This window comes from Helianthus annuus, chromosome 14 (genome assembly GCF_002127325.2).
Source record: "Helianthus annuus cultivar XRQ/B chromosome 14, HanXRQr2.0-SUNRISE, whole genome shotgun sequence".
Taxonomy (NCBI): Eukaryota; Viridiplantae; Streptophyta; class Magnoliopsida; order Asterales; family Asteraceae; genus Helianthus; species Helianthus annuus.
The window spans coordinates 38,967,907-38,990,111 of NC_035446.2; positions in this window are offsets into that span (position 1 = coordinate 38,967,907).

Consider the following 22,205-nt stretch of genomic DNA (forward strand, 5'->3'; position numbering starts at 1 on the left):
TATTTTTGAGCATGTTTCATGTCCTCGATGTTTAGGCATCATTTTAGGGCCTTAGAGTTGGCTTTACGGGCCTTATAAGTGTCTGCATCCTAATGCGGGCCGCGTGAGCCCTGCAAATGCAGAAATTCGTTTTTTTTACTGTTTTTGGCCTTTCAAACACTCCAAAGGGCAATGCCCTTTCACAATCTCTGGGGTTAAAGTCATTATAAGCCACCACAACATCTTGACAAGTGTACGCATGAGATCGTGGCACGATGTTCAAGAAACGATCCTAACGGTTTTGCTTTTCCTATAAATACCCCCCCATTTGTGTTAAAACCCACAAAACTGATGACAGAGCTCTAAGTTGATGCTATTGCTTCATACCTGAGCTCCTGGATCAAGTTTAGCTTTCGGGGACCCTTCGTAAGTGTTCTTTCGTTCTTTTAATCGCTTTCTAGTGCGGAAGTCAAAGTTTTCTTTGACTTTCTACGTTGACCAGCCTATGGTCAACACGAAGTTCGTTGGAACTTCATAACGTGAGCGTAATCACGATGGTTATAGTCCGAAGTGACTATACCTACTGATTTCCACGTTATCAAGGCTCAGTGACGAGTCGTAGTTTCGGCCAAAATGCGCATTCTTGTGGGTATAAAAACTGTTTGTTTTGATACCAAACCTGTTTTCTAAACTTAGTTAAGCATGTTTTAACATGCTTAGCTCGTCACTTTTAGTTTAGTGCTTATATAGGGTCGTAAGGTAAGCGATCTAAACCATCACTTATACTTTCGAACCCGACACATTTGGTCGATCATTAGGATCTGACCAAACACATTAGGTGACCATAGCTATAACCTTCCGAGGTTATACCTTATGGCCACGATGTTAGGCGTTCCAAACGCGTTCTACGCGAACGACGCGTTAAGGTAGCATAAGCTACCTAAACGGGTCGTAATGGGTCGTAAGCACTTAGGTTAGGTTTCATTTTAGTAAGTAGGCTTTGTTAAACCATATTACACGAGTCTCCATACTCGTTTGGTTTACGAACCCGCATACTATCCGATCCTTCCGATTTTGGTCCGATATATTAATATAGCTACCTATTTGGTGACGTTTGATATCCGTGATCTCTAGCTTTATTTGGGTGTTATACAAGAACTTCAAATCAATCTCAGGTGAGTACATTGAACCCCATCTTTTACTGTTTTCTAAACTGTTTTGAGGTGAAACACATGTGCCTACTTGTTACTTCCATGCTTTCCATGTTTTCACATCATATACCGGCTATGTTCGTTAGTACATTATAGTACATGATTTCATTACATTTTATGCTATGTATGCCCATTGGGTGCGTACTTAGTACATTGTTTCACATTACATTTCATGCTATTTATGCCCATTGTGTGCATACTTAGTACAATTGTTGACATCACATGCCTTCATTTTGGTATGACATTTGGGTTGTTTAACATGGAACAATACATTCATTAACATTAGCTACGTTGTTCGTTAGTAGGTAGTGGTACCATAGGAATTGACAACTCCCGTTCCTGAAATCCTGGGTTTGTTTGGATTGGAAGGAATGACCGAATTCGATATACATAACTTAGATAAACCTTTAATTTGTTTAAGGGTTAATCGCCACAGTCTCAAGGCTTGGATGTATGCATTTTCACAATACCGCATAAATGTTTGTATGAGTATAGCATGCATTGTTCCACAAAACATAACGTTGATTTAAACCATGTTTTACTTCAATACCTTGTTTTGTGCATTTTACATATGGTTTAGTTGATACATCTCACTTACCATACAAGATATATTTTGGGTACACATTACATGATCTACATTAAACATAAACATTTTGACATTGATATACATACTTGGTGGTTTACATTGGACATAGACATTTCGATATGGTTTACACAATAACACTTGACAATTGGTTTATACATGAACAATTTACATGGTGGTTGGTTTGGGTAAATGGGTTGAGTAACTGGCGTATGTAATATGGTACAAACATGGTGGATACACCGCTGGTACTTCCCATATATAAATGCTTGTATAATATTACATATCTTAGCGTTATCTAAATCATTTCAGTTTAGACATATTACGTGTTACACAAATAACATATTCTTCACAAGACATTATTTTTACAAACAACTTATCTTATACAAACTCATTTTACTAGGTTATTCATTTAACCCTACACTTCATTTATACATATCATCTGATCTTATCGTTTTTCATACGATTTACAAAACAAAACAAATTACAAGGTTCGTGACTGACTGTTATTAAACATTTTCTTTAAACTCAAGTTATGAATCCCATTTTCACAAAACCTATGTATCTCACAGGCATTTTTATGCTGACGTACCTACTTTCACATGTGTTTTCAGGAGCTATCACTTAGGATGATGATTGTGACACTAGGGCGGACCTGTGCCTTAGAGACAGAAAACGAAGATAGACTTAGCTTGAATATGTTATAAACACTTTATTTCCTGTTTTGAAACGATGTAACACTCGTGTTTAATAAATAAAATGTAACTTTGTATGCCATAGATGTGAAACAATTAATTCTATCCCAATACTCCCCGTCGTTTCCGCCGCGGTTGCATGTTATACGTGGCCGGGGTGTGACAACTACCAACCCTAACATCTGAACATGTGCGTTCCACCAAGTTAATGCAACACTTTCGAATGTTCCAGTAGCAAATTTTACCCTACGAGCCTCAGGGCATTCACACATTTCAAAAACAGATTCGATCTTCTCGAACCAGTGGAGAAGACCTACAGCTCCTTCTGCGCTGTTGAAAGTAATGACAAGGATCAAGCCACCAATCATATTGAACAATGTAATTAAATGAATAAAACCAACCACAATATAATTGGTGTCCAAAAGAAATCAAACAAGTTTAAGTAATCAGCGGAAGCATAGTAAAGTTTAAATAACCAAAACATAGTTTAAAGTTCATAAGTTTAACATGGCACACAACGGTCCATGCCCCACAATGACTCCTCCTGCTCGTGCAAGCTCCAGCTAAACCTCTAACGACCTGCAAGGCATGTAACAACGAGTCAACAACAAAGTTGAGCGAGTTCACAGTTGAGTGTTCGTTTTAAAGTTGTTCTAAAAACCATGATCGTTTGTAAACCATAAGTTAACTAGTTTCCTTGTTTCCCAAACCATATCCATAACCAGTGGGGGGCTTCCCCATGTGAACCACTAGACCCGTTTACCATATCGACCACTGATTGAAGTAAGTTGATGCCCTAACGTCAATGTCTATCATCATTGACTAGTGCTCAGATCCATTAGTTCACGCCCGTCCTCTGCGGCACGGTGTGAGGCTTGTCAAACCTAAATAGCGCTATCTAACTAATGACCCACTCGCCATTGGCCCGACGATTCAGTCGATATAAAAGTGAGGGACTTCATGATAGGGTTGTTGGTCTAGTATTAGCGTTGTCACCCTCCAATAAAGAGGATGTGGTACGTGTCCCCAAACCAGGAGATCACGCAGGTTCCGTGTTGTCACCCTTCAATAAAGAGGATGTGGTACGTGTCCCCAACCAGGAGATCACACAGTTTCCAATTAAATCCTTTATTCATTCCCAACCATCGGGAATCCCATGCCTTATAGATAGTGTGAACTCACCTTGGTTTGCTCGGTTGGTTAAGTTACTTGTTTCCAATTAATCAGTCAAAGCCTAATGTATGCATACGTACGTATCAGTTATCATCCACAACGTTCACGTATAATATACAATCATAATGTGCATTCAAACATATTAATAGTTATTCAAGCTCAAGCAATTCATACATTACATATATGATCCCTATCAATACAATCATCCATCAACAGAATCAACTAGTTCACTGTGCTGTTTACCCTTTGACGAAACCCCCCTCAGGTTTCGTCGTGACTTTCCTTGGATGAAACTCTCAGGTTTCGCCGTCATCCTCCACTGACGAAACTCCCAAGTTTCGTCAACTTGTGAGTTTCGTCAACATGCAACAGTTACGTTGGGATATGAACAGTTCCATACACAAAAACCCTAACAGTTTATGATTAATATCAATCAAACCCATATGACACCAACAACAATCATCAATACTTCTCATGAAATCATAGATCAATATATGATTCCTAATCGTCTACACCCGTTTCATCTTAAACACCGATCATACAGTTACAATATTGATTAATCACCCGGTATGAACCCTAATTCACAAAGCAGCCATATACGATTTAGATTACGGCATGTATGCATCCAATGATAATACAAATATAGCATGTATCATACACTGTCAACATCAAACATAACTATTAACACTGAGCATTGGACATAACAAGAACGGTCACAATCATCAGACCTAGTCTAAGAAAACATCAAACCCTAGTTGATGACATATGATAGCACAGCTCCTAACGTCACACAAGATAATCAAGTGATACAAAAAACAGATCAAATCAGGTAATCAAATGCTTACCGGTTACAAGGTGTACTAGCAAGGGTTTCGAGGAGTTGGTGATTGCCGTCGGGTGCAGAGGAGGAAGAAGAGAGCCTAGGGTTTTCGCTGTTTGAGATATTACGTAAAATTGTGCGCATAAAGGATATATAACAGATCCTAGCATGGGCCGCACCTGGGCCGAAAGCCCATGACCACGAAACTTCAAAGGGGCGACGAAACTCCATGTTTCGTCGTGACGGGCATGACGAAACTCCTAGGTGGCGAAACTCCTAGGTTTCGTCGGGTGAAGTGTGGTGAAACTCCAATAAATTCGTCAAGATGGTTTGTGGCGAAACTCTTTAGTTTCGTCGAGCTTACTAGTGGTGAAACACTAAGTGTCATCAAGTTAGCGTTTTTAACTTTTAAACAGTTCACAAGTTTATATAACAAAGCACCTTAAACACATAAATCATATACCAATATATAACTGTCACACCCTGACTTTTGCGGAAGCGTATGATGTGTGACTGGTTTAATATCAATGCATTCAATCGTAATAATCAACTACATGATCAAAACAAGGTTCATCCATTCATAAAATTTGAGTATTACAAACACTGGTTATTCAAGTTTTTAAAACACATCCTTTAACTAGGTTACAAACCAACAAAAGTGGATGACATCTGCACTTGTTGTCTACTTCTAGTTACGACACCCACGCCCAAGATCCAACCTGTTACCTGAAATACATGTAATTTTGGAAAACATCAACAAAAGTTGAGCGAGTTCATGCGTTTTGTTTGTGAGTACTGTAATCTTGTAAATCTTTGAGAGACTCCTTTGTAAACAGTTATGAAAAGCGTGTATGAACATGAATGTTTTACAAGGACTTTAAGGCATGTGAGGACATAGGGAGTACTCGTAACGAGTGGGCATATACCCTTGTCGATTTTCCTCGACTGTGTCGATTAACCTCGACTGTGTCAATTTACCTTGACTGTGTCAATTTCCCTTGACTTTGTTGATTACCCTCGATTGTGTCGATTAACCTCGACTGTGTCGATTAACCTCGATTGGGACTCCGAAGCACTACTTGGTACTAGTTGTGACCATGAGTGGGGTTCGGTCGTACCCGTTAGATATAACCCTCGTCCCTAATTAAGTTTTAGTGGCATTTCAATATCTAGTCTATGCTCACATGATCTACTATTTCATAGGCATTTCATACCGTTTAAGTATTCGTAACATGTATTCCACCCCTGACAGTTATAAAACCAAAAACAGTTAAAGAAACGGGGGAGCATGAACTCACAGTTTTGCGTCTTTAGTACTCATAACTCAAATCTGGTCAATAAACACGACTACCTACAATGTGCTAGGGTCTATTAGACGAGCGGGCCGTGCCTTCCCTTAGTATTCAGGTTTTGAGTTACGTTTCCTTTATGTCTTTAACATTATCCGAAGTTATAATACTTCTCAAGTATTTATTTTCGTATTTCCTTCCCAAGGATGGGAGTATTTCATACATGTGTATTTGTATTCTCGTATTTGTAGTTTCCCAGAATAATATATTTTCAAGTCTTACTTTAGAAAATATATTTAAACTTGTTTTTTCCCAATAATGTATTTCAAGAAAGTATAATTTAACTTCCTAAAATAATTTTTCTACTTGTCGAAAATATGATACACTTTGTAATAATAATAAAATCATACATTCATCTCTTCTGTATCAAAAACAATGTTTACCAAAAATATATTTGTAACGGCATTCTCCGGAATATTGCATAAGTTATGTTTTATCATTCGGTTCCACAATATTAAGTGTGTAACTTGTGTATTTATTCCTTGTGATTTTTGGTGTTATTTTGGATTGTACATTCTTGGTATTTTGTTAAGTTATATTATTTTACCCTAAAATAATATAACTAGTCCACAAAAAAAAATACAAATATTCTCACAAGTGTCTTTATTATAAAATATATACTCTAAATATACATTTATCCATTTTTATTTACAAAAACCAACCTCCAATACTTGTATTTTTGTAATAAAATTTATGGCAAAGTTTTATTGAAAACCATAGTTAAAACATACTTGTAAACACTTGTTTAGAAAATAATTTCTAAGTGTTGGGATTTTTAAAAAATTTCGCCATAGATTCCCCTAAAAATGGAGGTGTCCATGCTATAAACCATATCATTTTCTTTTCAAAAATCATACACAATGATCAACAATCAATCCCTAATCATCTTGCACTTTCCAAGTGCAAAAACTATACACTTTACATAATAGCATGAACTTGATCTTTCACAAAAATGTGTAGTAACTTGGTAAAGTGTTTAGTGGGTTTAGTTATCCTCCAAAATATATTTACTTCTTGGTAAACTTCATTTTTGAAAAGATTTAGTATTTACAACTTGCAAACACATTTTACAAAAATGTTTATTTATAACATCTTCTTGTTTCATAAGTATTTCTACACTTATTTCATCTCCAAAAATAGTGTAAGTTTAATAAAAGCCATGATCATTCAAAAGTCACCTTTTTACACTTGGTTCTATAAGTTTACTAGTTCACTTTGTTTATTACTTTACAAGAAATCATTTTATTTTCAAGTTCATGTCTTCACAAGAAGATGATCATCATAGGTTGTTACATAATCATCCTCCCACTTGCTAGATTATGTGTTTAATCACCATCCAGCAAGTTCCATGTGAGGATTAACATCATCATCTTAAGAAATCAACAAGCAAATATCATTCATGCACTAAACACCATTATTTCCAACAAGATTTCATCATGTGTTAGCTTTATGTTTCAAGATTCAAGTTCAAGTCTTTTAGTGTTCTTGTTGTTTCAACATAATATATCTTTTATCCACTAAAAATATGAAGTAACAAGAGTTACAAGAAGCTTACTACTAGCTTCAAGCTAGGGAAGAAACAAGTTGCAAGGTGATGAAGAAATGTGGTGGTTAATAGCACTCCATGAAGGTCCTTCACTTCTCCTTGCTTCCCACCTTCTTAGTTATGCTTGTTTCACCTTAGGACACCCTTAGATTGCTTGGAAATGAGCTAGAAAAATGGAGGTGAAGAATGGGTATGTTGGTCGTGAGCTTTGAAGGGGAGGAAGAAGAAATGAAGTGGTGAAGATTGTGGTGCTCTAGAGTCCTTATAACCACATGATCTTATTGTCCATTGGGTTATATGTTCCCAAAGTACACAACCTATCTAAATGAATCTTCCAATATCCAAGAAAAATCTAATTAAATCTTGTAAGATTGGAGGCGGGGCCATGCTTTGGGCCGTAAATGAGGAAGGGGAGGGGGTCCATGTGAAAATTTGATGGTAAGTAGGTAATTAGGGGAAGTTTAAGTGTAATGTCTAGTGTTTTATGTGTATCTTGCATTATGTAGTATGTTAGAGTGTTCGGGAACCATAACTAGCCAAGAATTAATAAAACAATGCTTCTAGCAATATTTGGGTGTTCCGGGTAATGTCCGGTTGTTCGGTTAGATACCGGTTGGTTAAAGTGTCAAACTATTCCGTTTAGTGTTCATTAAGCACCCTTTTCTGACATTTTAATTCCCGACACTTAGGGAAGCGTTTAGGACCATTTAGTCATATTTTTGCATGTAATAATCTTGTTAAATCCTGAATTTTTGCTGATTTGTGCAGAATTCTGCACTTTATGTGGGTTTTAGGCACTTTCCGGCACTTTGTCTATCACTTAGGCATGCAGTTTTGTGGTCCGTACTTCCCTACACACTATACTAGTGTAATACGTCATCTCTGGCTCATACTGTGCCTTAAAATACATCTGTCTATGTACTAAACTTTGTCAACATTTTTAGTTTGTCTGGTAATGGTGCCAATTCTGTTCTCTGTATCATTAGAACTATCCCATGTTGCATGTAGCAACGAATAAAGTCTTGCAACATGAAATGCCATCGTATGTATATAACAGTACTAAAAAATTCATTTGTCTTGTAAACTAGATCATGCACAATTATTTAAGCACAAATTACTGTTCAATTAGTGAACGGAATGTATGGAAAGTGACGGTTGTCGGAGTCTCCCTCCGTTAAAAGAATTTCGTCCTGAAATTCAAGCGATGCCATCGGTCGCAGGGGAGTTGTGAATCAAATGTGGTCACTTATGTTTAAAATTTGTCTTCATGTTCCCATGTTCTCTGGGTCATGATATGAATTCTAATGTACTCAAGTAACTCAATTACGTCTTTTCTGTGTTTTGTGGACTCTTGGTCCGCAACCTTAACAGGTGCTCTAGTAATTTTGTCGTTTGTCATTGACGTGAATCTTATTTTTGGGAACAACGACTGCTCCTTGAGTCAGACTCCTCTAAAGACTAGATACATAGAATGTGTCGCGATCCCTACTGATCTTTTTCTGGAAGTTTCATCTTGTGAGCAATGGTTCCGATCCCTACACCGAGGGTCCAACCTTTACGTTTTCTAAATCACACCACGCTTTCTCTAGGCGAGGCTCCCATTAAAGCCATACTTCTTAATTCAAATTCCTGCGATTTCCGCCGCTCATCGGCGCAATCTTTCTGTATTCCACAGGAGGTCTTGATATGATCACATATCTAAACGATCTTGCTTCTAGTTTTTCCTGGACCAACTCGGGCCAGTAGATTACTTATTTCCGGTCTCCGCTCAACATGACGGGGATCGACTTTTCATCAAAGTTTATCTCACAAGCACGTATCGTGCCCATATAGTCTGCATCGATCAGTAGCTTAGTCCATCTTCGTTAATATTCAAGTTCTTACGATCAATGGTGTGCTGCTATCCATGTGATCAGTAAAAGTCGTGCAACGTTTTCTTATAGGTAGTGATGTCAAATATGTGGTGCGCAATCACTGTATCTAGATCATGGTTTCTTCTGATGATCTTTTAATCAACGTGACGCGTATGTAATGTCGTGGTCTCGTTGCATTGACGCGCAATTCGAGACTTTGTCGAGGAGCATCACATAACTGTAACTCTAACTCTTAATCTCTTGATTGCAGGGTCGGCATGAATCTCGTTCTTATCCACCATGTATCTTAAAGTTCTCACCTTGCGAATTCGAAATCCGCTTTTCGTCATCATAGCACATAACTGTTCTTTCTCTAAGAGTTGCAAGGTAAATTGCAGTTGTTGCTCACGACCTTCCTTGGTCGTTGGCCATATAAGAATGTATTCAATAAATATAATCATGATCTATTCAGGTATGGCTTACACGTTCGATTCATGAAGTCCATGAATATTGTCGATGCACGTGTTAAGTCAAATGGTATGACAAGGAACTCGTAATGCTCGAAGCGAGTCTTAATGGTCGTTTTAGGGATATTTCCTTCTTGTATTCATAGTGAGGACGTCCTGTCCTTAAGTCGATCTTTAAGTGGTAACTAGAACCTTACGATTTGTCTGTTCATGTCATCAATCCTTGGTAGAGGATACCAATCCTTGACATCCAGTTCTCTGGAATTTATGCAAAATGGAAACTGTCAACTTTCACTTTGTGTCCTTGACTAAGGGTGTCATGTCCTTAATTTCCTCTGTCTAGCAGCTCTTGCAGTTATATTGGACGTTCATGCTTCGCGGACGAAGTTAGTCGGTAAGGCGTCATTCGGCATTGGTGCCACTCCTGGCACGAGATTTATCCTAAGCTCCTCTTGGCGCTGTGGAGGTATTCCTGGCAAGTCTTCAGAAAAGGATATTGGACCTTCTTCCGTCACGGGGATGTTCTCAGGTTCTGCAGTCTACTCGGAGGCATTTCTGTGTCTCTTCAACCAATGGGAGATGTCGCAGATCCGCTGCCTCGTGGGGTCTAGCACCCTTGCACCTATTGCAAGAAGGTTGTGTACTATAAATGTTTCATCATCCGCAAGAGGGATGCGACTGATTTTCCTTATATCGAACGACTTCAGCTCTATACTTGGATTTCCAATCCATGCTGACTATCATAACATGACTTCCCAAGTCAATGGTAACAGAAGGTTCTGGCCTTCTTGTGACAACCCTCATAATTACAGGTATCCGTACGATTAATTAATATTAAATTTGTGCTTAATGACTGTGCTTAATTACAACTGATGATATAAACTGCTTTATGATTTCTGTATCATACATACATGTGCATCACATTTTGTTAGACCGTGTTGTGATCCTAAACAGTCAGTAAAAGGTTGTTCATCTTCATATACAGAGGCGAAATCAAAGTAAATGAAGTCACACAACTTTATCCTCTTAATTTCCTCTTTATAAACACTTTCTGAGTCGTTTTACAACAATTCTGACAAAAATCCGGTAGCACATCGACTCTAATTTCGCTCCAAAAGTTACAGAATGAGATCACACTTCAGGTATTTATAGTATTGCTAATATCGCTCGAAACGTTAGGAGCGAAACCCCCTGTGATCGACAGGAGCGAAATCACCTATGAACTGTTGAAGCGAAATCACCATGTGAATCTAGGAGCGAAATTAACATGCAATCTGATTTCGCTTCAAATGACATACATGTCATTTGGAGCGAAATTACTCTCTAAAAACTATTCTTAATTTCTGTGCTCCATTCTAACCTGTCTAGACCTAAGACTCGATTAAGACACAATAAACAGACATTCAGTGCACCAACAGACTCCCCCTTGGATGTTGACGAAGTCTTCGGCGTCGAGTCTTTATTCTTGGTCTTTTCTCCAACTCTGTCTCTTCATTGTAACAACTCTTTCTTCACAGGTTCAGGATCTTGACCTAGCTCTATCTTCAGTCTCCCCTTTCACTATTGATCCAGACCTCTAGATTCCCCCTTTCACAATCTCCCCCTCTCGGTATGCTGGGATCTAGGATCTTGATCTGGTTCAAACTTTGACTTTCTGAGCCATGGGGATAATGAAATCCACAACCTGTTACTCAACCAATAACATTACAATCTATTGATTTTAACAATAAATCACAAACTCTATCAGTTTAGAAATCCACTCAAGTATTCAGGTCCAAGTTAATGACCCTGATTACTCAATTAATCTACCAAGTTCAACTTAATGACCTTGGTTGATCTTTTGACAAACAAACTGACTTTTGTTTAAACTTTTCAAACATTTTTTGAAAATAACAAGTATCAAGTTAATGAACTTGTTTTTGACTTTTCAACAACCAATCTTTATCAAAATAAGCTCTCCTCATTCTCCAGTCCAGAGCTTTCCCTGCATCTGCTTCATCTTTCAAGAAAAATAAAACAGAAATAAAATCTTTTTGGATTTTAATAAAGTTTCTAAACTACGAAATGAAATACAGAAACTTAAATTGCAGAATGTAAACTATTTACAAACATATTTTTGGTGAGCGTGTCAGGGAATCATATCAGCTTATCAGACAAGTTACTAGTACCGTTAAGCTACATTTCATACTCAGAATTAAACAATTCACGTCGATTGTCAATATACTGATCCACTTTAAATTCCCACACAAATTTCAATTTACTCAGGATACGATTTAGATGTTTTAGGAACTTAACTCATTCATGTGTCCCACCTCTTCAATATACTCCCGTATCCAGAATCCCAAGTATTCAGTCTTACAGGTGAGTATACTGTTGATGCATGGAATGTCTGTTGACTTCGTCTACATCAAGTCTTAGGTCTAGATAGGTCAACATAGGGTCTAGAACATCAAAATCATGAATTATGTTGTAGGTTCGCTTATGTGAACATATGTTTGTAGGAGGTCCTCTCATAGGGTCTTAACAGGTTCGCTTATAGGGCATCAGGTGGTTCGCTTATTAGTCAAAGTAGTAGGTCCGCTCATATGGCAGTCCATATGAGCGAACCAGCCAATACTATATATACCTGATGTTTGTGTTTCATTTGTAATGTTGGAGCGGATCGAGACCATTGCTTGTGGAACGGAACTCTGTCAAATTGTAATCAGAAAGCAATAAGAAATAAGAAATTAGAAAGGACAAGCTGTTGTAACTTCATATATTCTGATTCCGCCTTTATATGTGATGATGAACTGTCTCGGCTGACTTTTCGGGTCAAAACAACGGTCCAACAAGTGGTATCAGAGCTCAGGACGAGGAGTTCATACTACTACAGCTTGATTCTACCGAATTCTCTGATTTCTACTCTCTTTCTTTCATACTTTTTCGATTTGAAGTGGTTCCTACGGTTGAAATTGTCTGATTTTTGAGTATTACGTGCGGAACATACAATTAACAAACACTAGAAAGTTTCAGGTTAAAACTCGGCTTAAAAATGGTTAAAATTGGGTAAATTGTGAGATCCGCTTTTACGAACTATCGAGAGATTCGCTTTTCTGGATAACAATCGAATAGATTCGCTCGAAATTCTAAACAGGTTCGCTTGAAATCATCTGTTTGGTTCGCTTTTTCAGACAATTTCACTGATAGATTCGCTCGAACGGACACATTCAGGCCCCCTCGAACGGATATACTCTGGTTCGCTCGAACTGTCATCTAAGAGATCCGCTCGTACGGACAAATTGATTGATTCGCTTAAACGAACAATATCTGGTCTGCTCGAACGGACATAACTGGTTCGTTTATCTGAACATTATCTAGTCCGCTCGAACGAACTGGTCCGCTCATCCGGACAAATTCAGGTTCGCTCATCCGGACAATACCTGGTTCGCTTATTCGGACAGTATACTTTCGCTTATTCGGACATTTGATATTGTTTAAACTGATTGAGTTTGTTTGATGTGGAATTCTCAGGAAACTCACGATTATAAGTTCTTGACAATGAAGGAACCTGTTCCGTGGAAAGATAATCGAACTGAAGAACAAAAATTATTATGCAGAAAACAAAGAGCTCATTGGAGAATGATGATAATTTCTCGTATTTACCATGAAGCTAAGAGAGCAAATAGATGGGATGCTAATAGAAAATGTTACCTTGATCCGGAAGGAAACATTGCTGTTGATGATAAAACTCTTAGTGAGGAAACTCTAGTTGAATGTATTACTGAAGAAGAAGAAGCCTTACAGAGAAAATGGTGGGGAGGTGACAAAGAAGATGAAAAAGAAAAAGAAAAAGATAAAACCTTAAATGACAATAAAACAGATCTTAGTAGTGCTGATGATCATGACGATGAAGTTGCTCTTGGTAATCAGTCGGCAGTGATTGATACTCAAGAAACTGAGAACATGCCAATATTTGATCATGGTGATTCAGATTCTGAGGGGGAGTAGATTTCAAGTCAACCAAAATGTGAAGTTGTGATGACTGAAAAAGTTGTGAAAGAAGTTGTTTCTAAAAAACAGCAGGTGTTTGAGAAAATAATTTCATAGAAAAAAGAATCTGTAAAGCCTGTATCTGTGAAATCTGAAACAGTGATTAAGAAAGAGATTGAAGAAAATACATCAGTTTTTGAGATTGTTCAGAAGGAGAAGAAACAGGCTGAAGATATTCAAACTTTGAAAAATGAAAAGAAAGATGATGAAGAACAGATTTTGAGCTTGCGCCTGAACTGCAAAAAATTGAGATCTGATAATGACAAACTTTTAAAGATTGTTGAGAGTTTGTCATTAGAAAACAAAATTTTGAAAGAAAATGAAAAAGATTTTGAAAGCAAAAGAAAATCTTCAGAAAATGAAGATTTCTGGGTAAAATTGGAAAATAAAAATCTGAAAGAAAATGAAACAAGATTTCAAGAACAGTTAAAAGTTTTGGAAAATGAAAAATCTGTTCTTGAAAATCTTAAAATTAAAAATGAAAATTCTATCAAGTTCCATCTTGAAAGAATCTCTCGGCTTGAAAGAGAAGCTGAGAATTCAAGAATCAAGATTGATGAACTTGAAAAGAAATTGAAAGGTTTTGTGACTGCATCAGATAGTTTGAATTTTCCCTGTCCAAAACCGATCAATTCTGTTCCAATAAGTGACAATGTCACAAATTTTGACAAGGTCAAAATTGAAGATTGTGATGACAAATCTGATGATGAAAAAGAAAAAGAAGAAAAAAGAAAAACATTTTTGAAATTAAATGAAATGTTTAAAAATACTGTTTTACATTCTACTGAGAAAGGTGAATGCTCAAAGCAAAAACCTGTAAAAAAGAGTGTGGAACAGAAACAAAAAGATAAAAAATCGAAAAATTTTCAAAAAGAAAATAAAAGTTCATCAGATAAGTTATCCAATCGTTATGAAAAAACACAAAAATTTAAAAATAAAAACTTACAAAATGTTGGTAATAAGTGGTGCAGGTTTGACCACAGTGCTTCAAAGCAAATCCAATCTTTCGAAGGAGTGATGATTACCACAAAGCTAGACAATGCTATGATCTGAGCGTTTGGTGTGAAGGTGGTACATGGTATGATAACAGGGTGTGTTACAACTGTGGTTATCAAGGACACATCGCTGTTAACTGCCAAAGATGGAATTGTGAGACCAGAAGATGCTTTAATTGTCAAATCAGAGGCCACATTGCTAGAGATTGCCCAAGGAGATCGATGGGAAGATCGAGGGTTGAATCTCAGAGATTAGTAAAGAAACCAGTCAACGTCAAGCCCAAAGAACAGAAGGTTCAAGAACCTAAAGTTCAGGAAGTAAAAGTAAAACTTTCTCAGGGGCAAAAAGACAGACTGCGAAAGAAGAGGAAGAAGGCCAGAGAATATCTGGAAAGGATTTTGTCCTCGGGTTCACCAGTTGGTTCAATAAAAGTTCTGATGAAACGATTCACTCGATTGCAAAGTCAAGCAAGACAGTTTCATCAGATACAAATTTGAGGAAAGAAGAGAAAAAGGAGAAAAAGAAAAGTGTCGGCGATGAATCTGACAGGTCAAAGTCAGACAAGCCACACTCAGGCAATGATTCTGGTGTGTCAAAACCAGAAGAGCCTTTTGTTGAGGTAAAAATCATCAAACCCAAGGCTGGTCAGGCTTGGGTGGATCTTTTCAAATGAAAAACCCTGACTTGCCGGATTTCCCAGGTTGGTAAGTGTGGAACAGGTATCGGCATCTTTCTTGAGAAATACACAGGTTGGTAATTGTGATATTTCGAATTACAAAAGACTAATCAAGGACATTTAGTTGTACTTGATTTCTCTTTCTGTCAAGTAATTAAAGGAAGACAATGTGATGAAACAACCCCGAATTTGTGAAATGACACACAAAACTAATTTTCCGGAAAAACCATTTTGATTAAAACAAACTTAAGTGTTTTGAAATCTAAATGGGAAAATAGTTTGTTATGACACCTGTGTCATCGCGACCATCAAACAAATACCAAGCCGATGAAATATTGTATTTCATACTTGGGATCTTGTATAAATATGTGTATCTCTTGCACATATCAATTCTTGTTCAATTTCAAACTCTACAACGCTTTCTAGAGAATTATACGCAAACTGGTGCGTAAACGTACTCAGTTTAATGCGACAAATACTCCGGAACATCAACATATACTTAACATACCTTAAATAACCTTAACATAACTTAGAAATAAGTTTTGAAGGCTTTGGTATGGCAAAAACAAGTTAATTCGCTTACAGGGACTAAACTTGACAAACTGCGAAAGTATGCCAATTTGAACTGTAACAAACATTCCGGAACATGTCCATAAGTTAAACATACCATAAATATCCTTTACATAGCTTAGAAATAGGCTTTGAGGGGTTTGGTATGCTAAAATAAACTTTTGGGTCATTCAGGGACTAAAAGTGTCAAAAAGTGCACAAGTTTGCACTTTCGCGCATAACTTACGTTCTGAATACATCCGGACATCCAAAAATTTATGTAAGCATCCTTATATTATGCCTTAGTATTTGGCATAAGAAAAATCCATTCGTCGCGTCATTTGGATCGTCTTTCGCGCTTATGCGCATTCCGTCGTAATTAACCGAACATCGCGATCGTACGGCCAAACGAGCCAACATCCGGAACATTTTTGAGCATGTTTCATGTCCACAATGTTTAGGCATCATTTTAGGGCCTTAAAGTTGGCTTTACGGGCCTTAGAAGTGTCGGAAATGGCTTAAATACGCAACAGGGACCAAAACTGCCATTTTTGAAAGTATGTGCAGATCAGAAGCTTCAGGCGGCCCGCGTGAGTTTTGCCTAAATGTTGAGGCGGGCCGCGTGAGACTGTCAGACCAGATTCAATGTTTCTAATCAATGCAGTTGGCCTTTCGTTCGATCAAGGGGCAATGCCCTTTCACCCAATCAAAGGCCAAAGGCCATTTTCAGTAACCACCACATTTTTGACAAGTGTACGCACCCGATCATGGCACGATATTCGATAAACGATCCTAACGGTTCCACTTTTCCTATAAATACCCCCCCCCCTTTGTTCCAAAACCCACACAATCTGATCTAAAGGCTCTAAGTTGGAACCATTGTTTCATACCTGAGCCATTTTGGTCTAGATTAGCATTCGGGGACCCTCCGTAAGTCTTCTTTCGTTATTTTATTCGCTTTTCGAGTCCGAAAGTCAACGTTTTGTTGACTTTCTGCATTGACCAGCCTATGGTCAACAAGAAGTTCGTGGAACTTCATAACGTGAGCGTGATCACGATGGTTATAGTCCGTAGTGACTATACCTACTGATTACCACCTTATCTAGGCTCAGTGACGAGTCGTAGTTTCGGCCAAAATGCGCATTCTTGCGTATTTTGTAACCAAACTACTCGTGAGCATCAAAGCCGTTTGTTTTGATGCCAAACCTGTTTTCTAAACTTAGTTAAGCATGTTCTAACATGCTTAGCTCGTCACTTTTAGTTTAGTGCTTATATAGGGTCGTAAGGTAAGCGACCTAAACCATCGCTTATACTTTCGAACCCGACCCATTTGGTCGGTCATTAGGATCTGACCAAACACATTAGGTGACCATAGCTATAACCTTCCGAGGTTATACCTTGTGGTCGCGATGTTAGGCGTTCCGAACGCGTTCTACGCGAACGACGCGTTAGGGTAGCATAAGCTACCTAAACGGGTCGTGATGGGCCGTAAGCACTTAGGTTAGGTTTCATTTTAGTATGTAGGCCTTGTTAAACCATATTACACGAGTCTCCATACTCGTTTGGTTTACGAACCCGCATACTATCCGATCCTTCCGATTCGGTCCGGTATATTAACATAGCTACCTATTAGGTGCCGTTTGATATCTCGTGACCTTTAGCATTATCTGGTTATTATACAAGGAATTCAAAGCAATCTCAGGTGAGTACATTGAACCCCTCTTTTACTGTTTTCTAAACTGTTTTGGGGTGAAACACATGTGCCTATCTGTTACTTTCATGCTTTCCTGTTTTCACATCATATACTTGCTATGTTCGATAGTACATATATAGTACATGATTTCATTGTGTTTATGCTATGTATGTCCATCATGTGCATACTTAGCACAACACTTTACATTACATTTCATGCTATGTATGCCCATTGTGTGCGTACTTAGTACATCGCTTTACATTTCATGCTATGTATGCCCATTGTGTGCGTACTTAGTACATCGCTTTACATTTCATGCTATGTATGCCCATCGTGTGCGTACTTAGTACATCGTCTTACATTACATGCTATGTATGCCCATTGTGTGCGTACTTAGTACATTGCTTTACATTACATGCTATGTATGCCCATTGTGTGCGTACTTAGTACATTGTTTTACATTGCATTTCTGTTGCATATGCTCATCCAGCATATGAACACATTATGCTACATTTTGAACCGTTGTGACCATTTGACTATGTGAACCGTCTAAACCCGTTTGATTATATGAACCGTTTGTAACCATTGAACCGTGTGAACCAGTTGTATCCGTTGACATGATTTACATTTGACAATAGACATTTGACTATACATGAACATTTCTACCGTTGTTAAACATTTCATTTTGATAGTTTGGTTTGAGTAAGTGATTTAAGTAACGAGGCATGTGTAATATGATACAAGCATGGTGGATACGCCGCTGGTACTTCCTATATATAAGTGTTTGTATGGTATTACATATCGTAGCGTTATTTGAATCATTTCAATTTGAGACATAGAACATTTTATACAAATAACACGCTTTACACAAGACATTGATTTACAAACAACAAATCTTATACAAACTCTTTTTACATGGTTATTCAGTTAACCATGCATTGTTCTCTTATTTATACATATCATTTGATCTTACCGTTTTTCAAATGATTTACAAGACAAAGCAAAATACGAGGTTCATGACTAAACATTTTCTCAAACTCAAGTCATGAAATCCGTTTTCACAAAACCAATGTATCTCACACGCATTTTTATGCTGACGTACCTATTTTCACATGTGTTTTCAGGAGATGATGCATAGGACTTATCAAGACATACTTAGGCGGACCTGTGCCTTAGTGACTTAAAACGAGACAAGAACTAGTTAATTCATGTTATATACTCTTTGGTTCTTGTTTAAACAATGTATACTTTCATATTTGATCAATAAAACGAAACTTCAATTGCCATGGATTTGAAACAATTGATTCTGTTACAACACTCCCCGACGTTTCCGCCACGTTTTGTATGTTCTACGTGGTCGGGGTGTGACATTTGTTGTCAGGGGGAGTTCTGATTGTTTATGCCAATGAATGGCAAATTAAAGTGATTTGATATCAGTTTGTCATTTTATTTGTACAGTTTTCAAATTTTCCTTGAAAATCAAAATTGAAACATATTTTGATTTTAGGGGGAGAAAAATTTTAAAAAAAAAAAATTTGAAAATTTGAAAATACCAAAAACATTGAAATATTAAAAATGAGTTTTGGTGCAAATAGGGGAAATGATAGTACATCAGCTAGACTGGCATAATACGCTAAAGATTTGTAATGTATAAATGCAATTAAGCAGTCTCGCTAAAGATGTGTCGATAGGTTTTCACAGAGTTAGTAAATCAGTTTGGGATATAAACATAAATTTCACTTGCGTCTACGTGGGGAACACCTCCAGGATATATAGGTAACCCCTGAAATCCTGTTTGAAGGGTCCCGTATTCTGAGATACTAGGTCTTTATACTCAGTGATATCTGGGGTATTATCCCGGTACTTCTGCTGTATGGAAGTACTGACCTAGTCCCCGGATAATACTTTCTGCAAAAAGCTTTGAAATACAAGCTCGCCCTCAGCAATTTGATTAAACAATAAAATTGATAATCTTTGCTGTTGTAACAAAAGATCCTCTAAAGGGGACTCACTTAAAGTCGAAGCCATCATCTCTCTGCGTATACGGAAGTATCAACCTGAGCTCTCACGGCCCTCGCACATAACCCCTTAACAGATATCAGCTGTGGTATACTCACCTGTAAGACTGAATACTGGGGTCTGGATACGGGAGTATATACTGAGGTGGGACACATGTAGATGTTTAAGTTCTAAAACACTAAATCTGTATCCCAAACATGTTGAACATTTTGTGAGAATTTAAGTGGATCAATATATCGACAATCAACGCGAACTGTTTAAAAGCTTAAAATGAAATAACAAGCTTAACGGTACTAGTGTCTAGTCCATAGCTGATATGATCCTCTTGCACGAACTCACAAAAATATTATCTATATATATTTGTTTACTGCATTTCATTCATAAACAAAAATCCAAAAAGATTTTCGACTAACTGATGTTGAAGAGCTGATATTCAAAATTCGAGTGCTAAACATGATGAACAGGATTGGGAAATTTTGTTGAAAATGAAAGGGAAGATGGAAGTCAGAGTCAGATAATGATCTTAAAACCTATGAAGAAAGATTGAATGATGTGAAGACAGAGAGTTAGAGAAAAGACCAAGACCGAAGACTCAGGGGCTGAAGATTGCTGAAGACTACGTCAACATCCAAGGGGGAGTCTGTTGATGCACGGAATGTCTGTTGACTTCGTCTACATCAAGTCTTAGGTCTAGATAGGTCAACATAGGGTCTAGAACGTCAAAATCATGAATTATGTTGTAGGTTCGCTTATGTGAACATATGTTTGTAGGAGGTCCGCTCATAGGGTCTTAACAGGTTCGCTTATAGGGCATCAGGTGGTTCGCTTATTAGTCAAAGTAGTAGGTCCGCTCATATGGCAGTCCATATGAGCGAACCAGCCAATACTATATATACCTGATGTTTGTGTTTCATTTGTAACGTTGGAGCGGATCGAGACCATTGCTTGTGGAACGGAACTCTGTCAAATTGTAATCAGAAAGCAATAAGAAAGAAGAAATTAGAAAGGACAAGTTGTTGTAACTTCATATATTCTGATTCCGCCTTTATATGTGATGATGAACTGTCTCGGCTGACTTTGCGGGTCAAAACAACGGTCCAACATATACCATAGATGATATCTGTCAGGGGTTAAATGCGAGGGCCGTGAGAGCTCAGGTCGATACTTCCGTATACCCAGAGAGATGACGGCTTCGTCTTTTCGGTGTGTCCCCTTTAGAGGATCTTTTGTTACAACAACAATGATTATCAATTTTATTGTTTAATCAATTTGCTGAGGGCGATGCTATGTTTCAAGCATTTTGCAGAAAGTATTATTCGGGGACTAGGTCAGAACTTCCATTCAGCAGAAGTCCCGGAATAATACCCCAGATATCACTGAGTATAAAGACCTAGTATCTCAGAATAAGGGACCTTTCAAACGAGATTTCAGGGGTTACCTATATATCCAAGTAGTGTTCCCCACAAATTAAGTTTCGTTTTGAAATTTTAGGTTTATATCCCGAACAAATCTACTAAATGTGCGAAAACCTTTCGACACATCATCAGTGAGACTGTTTAACGCATTTAATTCTTTACAAATCTTTAGCGTACTGTAACTGTCAAACTGATGTACTATCATTTTCCCTTTTTACACAACCTCTTTTTCAATTTTCTATTGTTTTTGGATTTTGAATATTTTATCATGTTTTTGTATTTTTGAATTTTTTTACTGTTTTTGTATTTTTTAAATTTATATCTACTCCCCCTAAATACCAAAACAGGTAAAAAATCGTTAAACCATTGTAGATTGTTTCTCATCTTCATCCGCAATAGTACCTTCATCAACGCCAATAATGCCATCCGACACAGAAAGAAGCTTCATACCATTCAGTTTTAAAAGATATTTAAAACGTGTTTTGTCAAAAGCTTTGGTATGCAAATCAGCTTTCTGTTCGTCAGTGTGGATTTTCTCAATTCGTATCAACTTTTTCTCGAAACAATCGCGAATAAAGTGATGACGAATTTCTATATGTTTAGTTTTAGCGTGATGTACTGGATTTTTTGTTATATTTATTGCGGCCTCATTATCAACAAAAAGAGGTGTGTTAAGAAACTGCAAACCGTAGCCGCGCATCTGTTGCTGTATCCACAGGATCTGAGAGCAGCAACTGCTAGCAGACACGTACTCCGCTTCACATGTAGATAGCGCCACAGACGTTTGTTTCTTACACTGCCAGGTAACCAAGCGAGGTCCAAAGAACTGGCACCCTGCAGTTGTTGATTTTGCATTAACTTTGCAGCATCCGAAATCCGTGTCGGAATACCCTTCAAGCGTAAAGTTGCCTTTTCTAGGATACCACAACCCAATGTAGGAGTTCCCTTCAGGTAGCGTAATATCCTCTTCACAATAATCATGTGCGAAGCTCTTGGGTTAGATTGAGATCTTGCTGCGAGGCACGTTAGGTACATGATATCAGGACGTGAAGCAGTTAAGTACATCAATGAACCTATCATGGAACGATAAAACGTCTCATCAGCCCGGTCTCCGGTGAGATCTGGGTGAATCCCATGATTTGTTGCAAG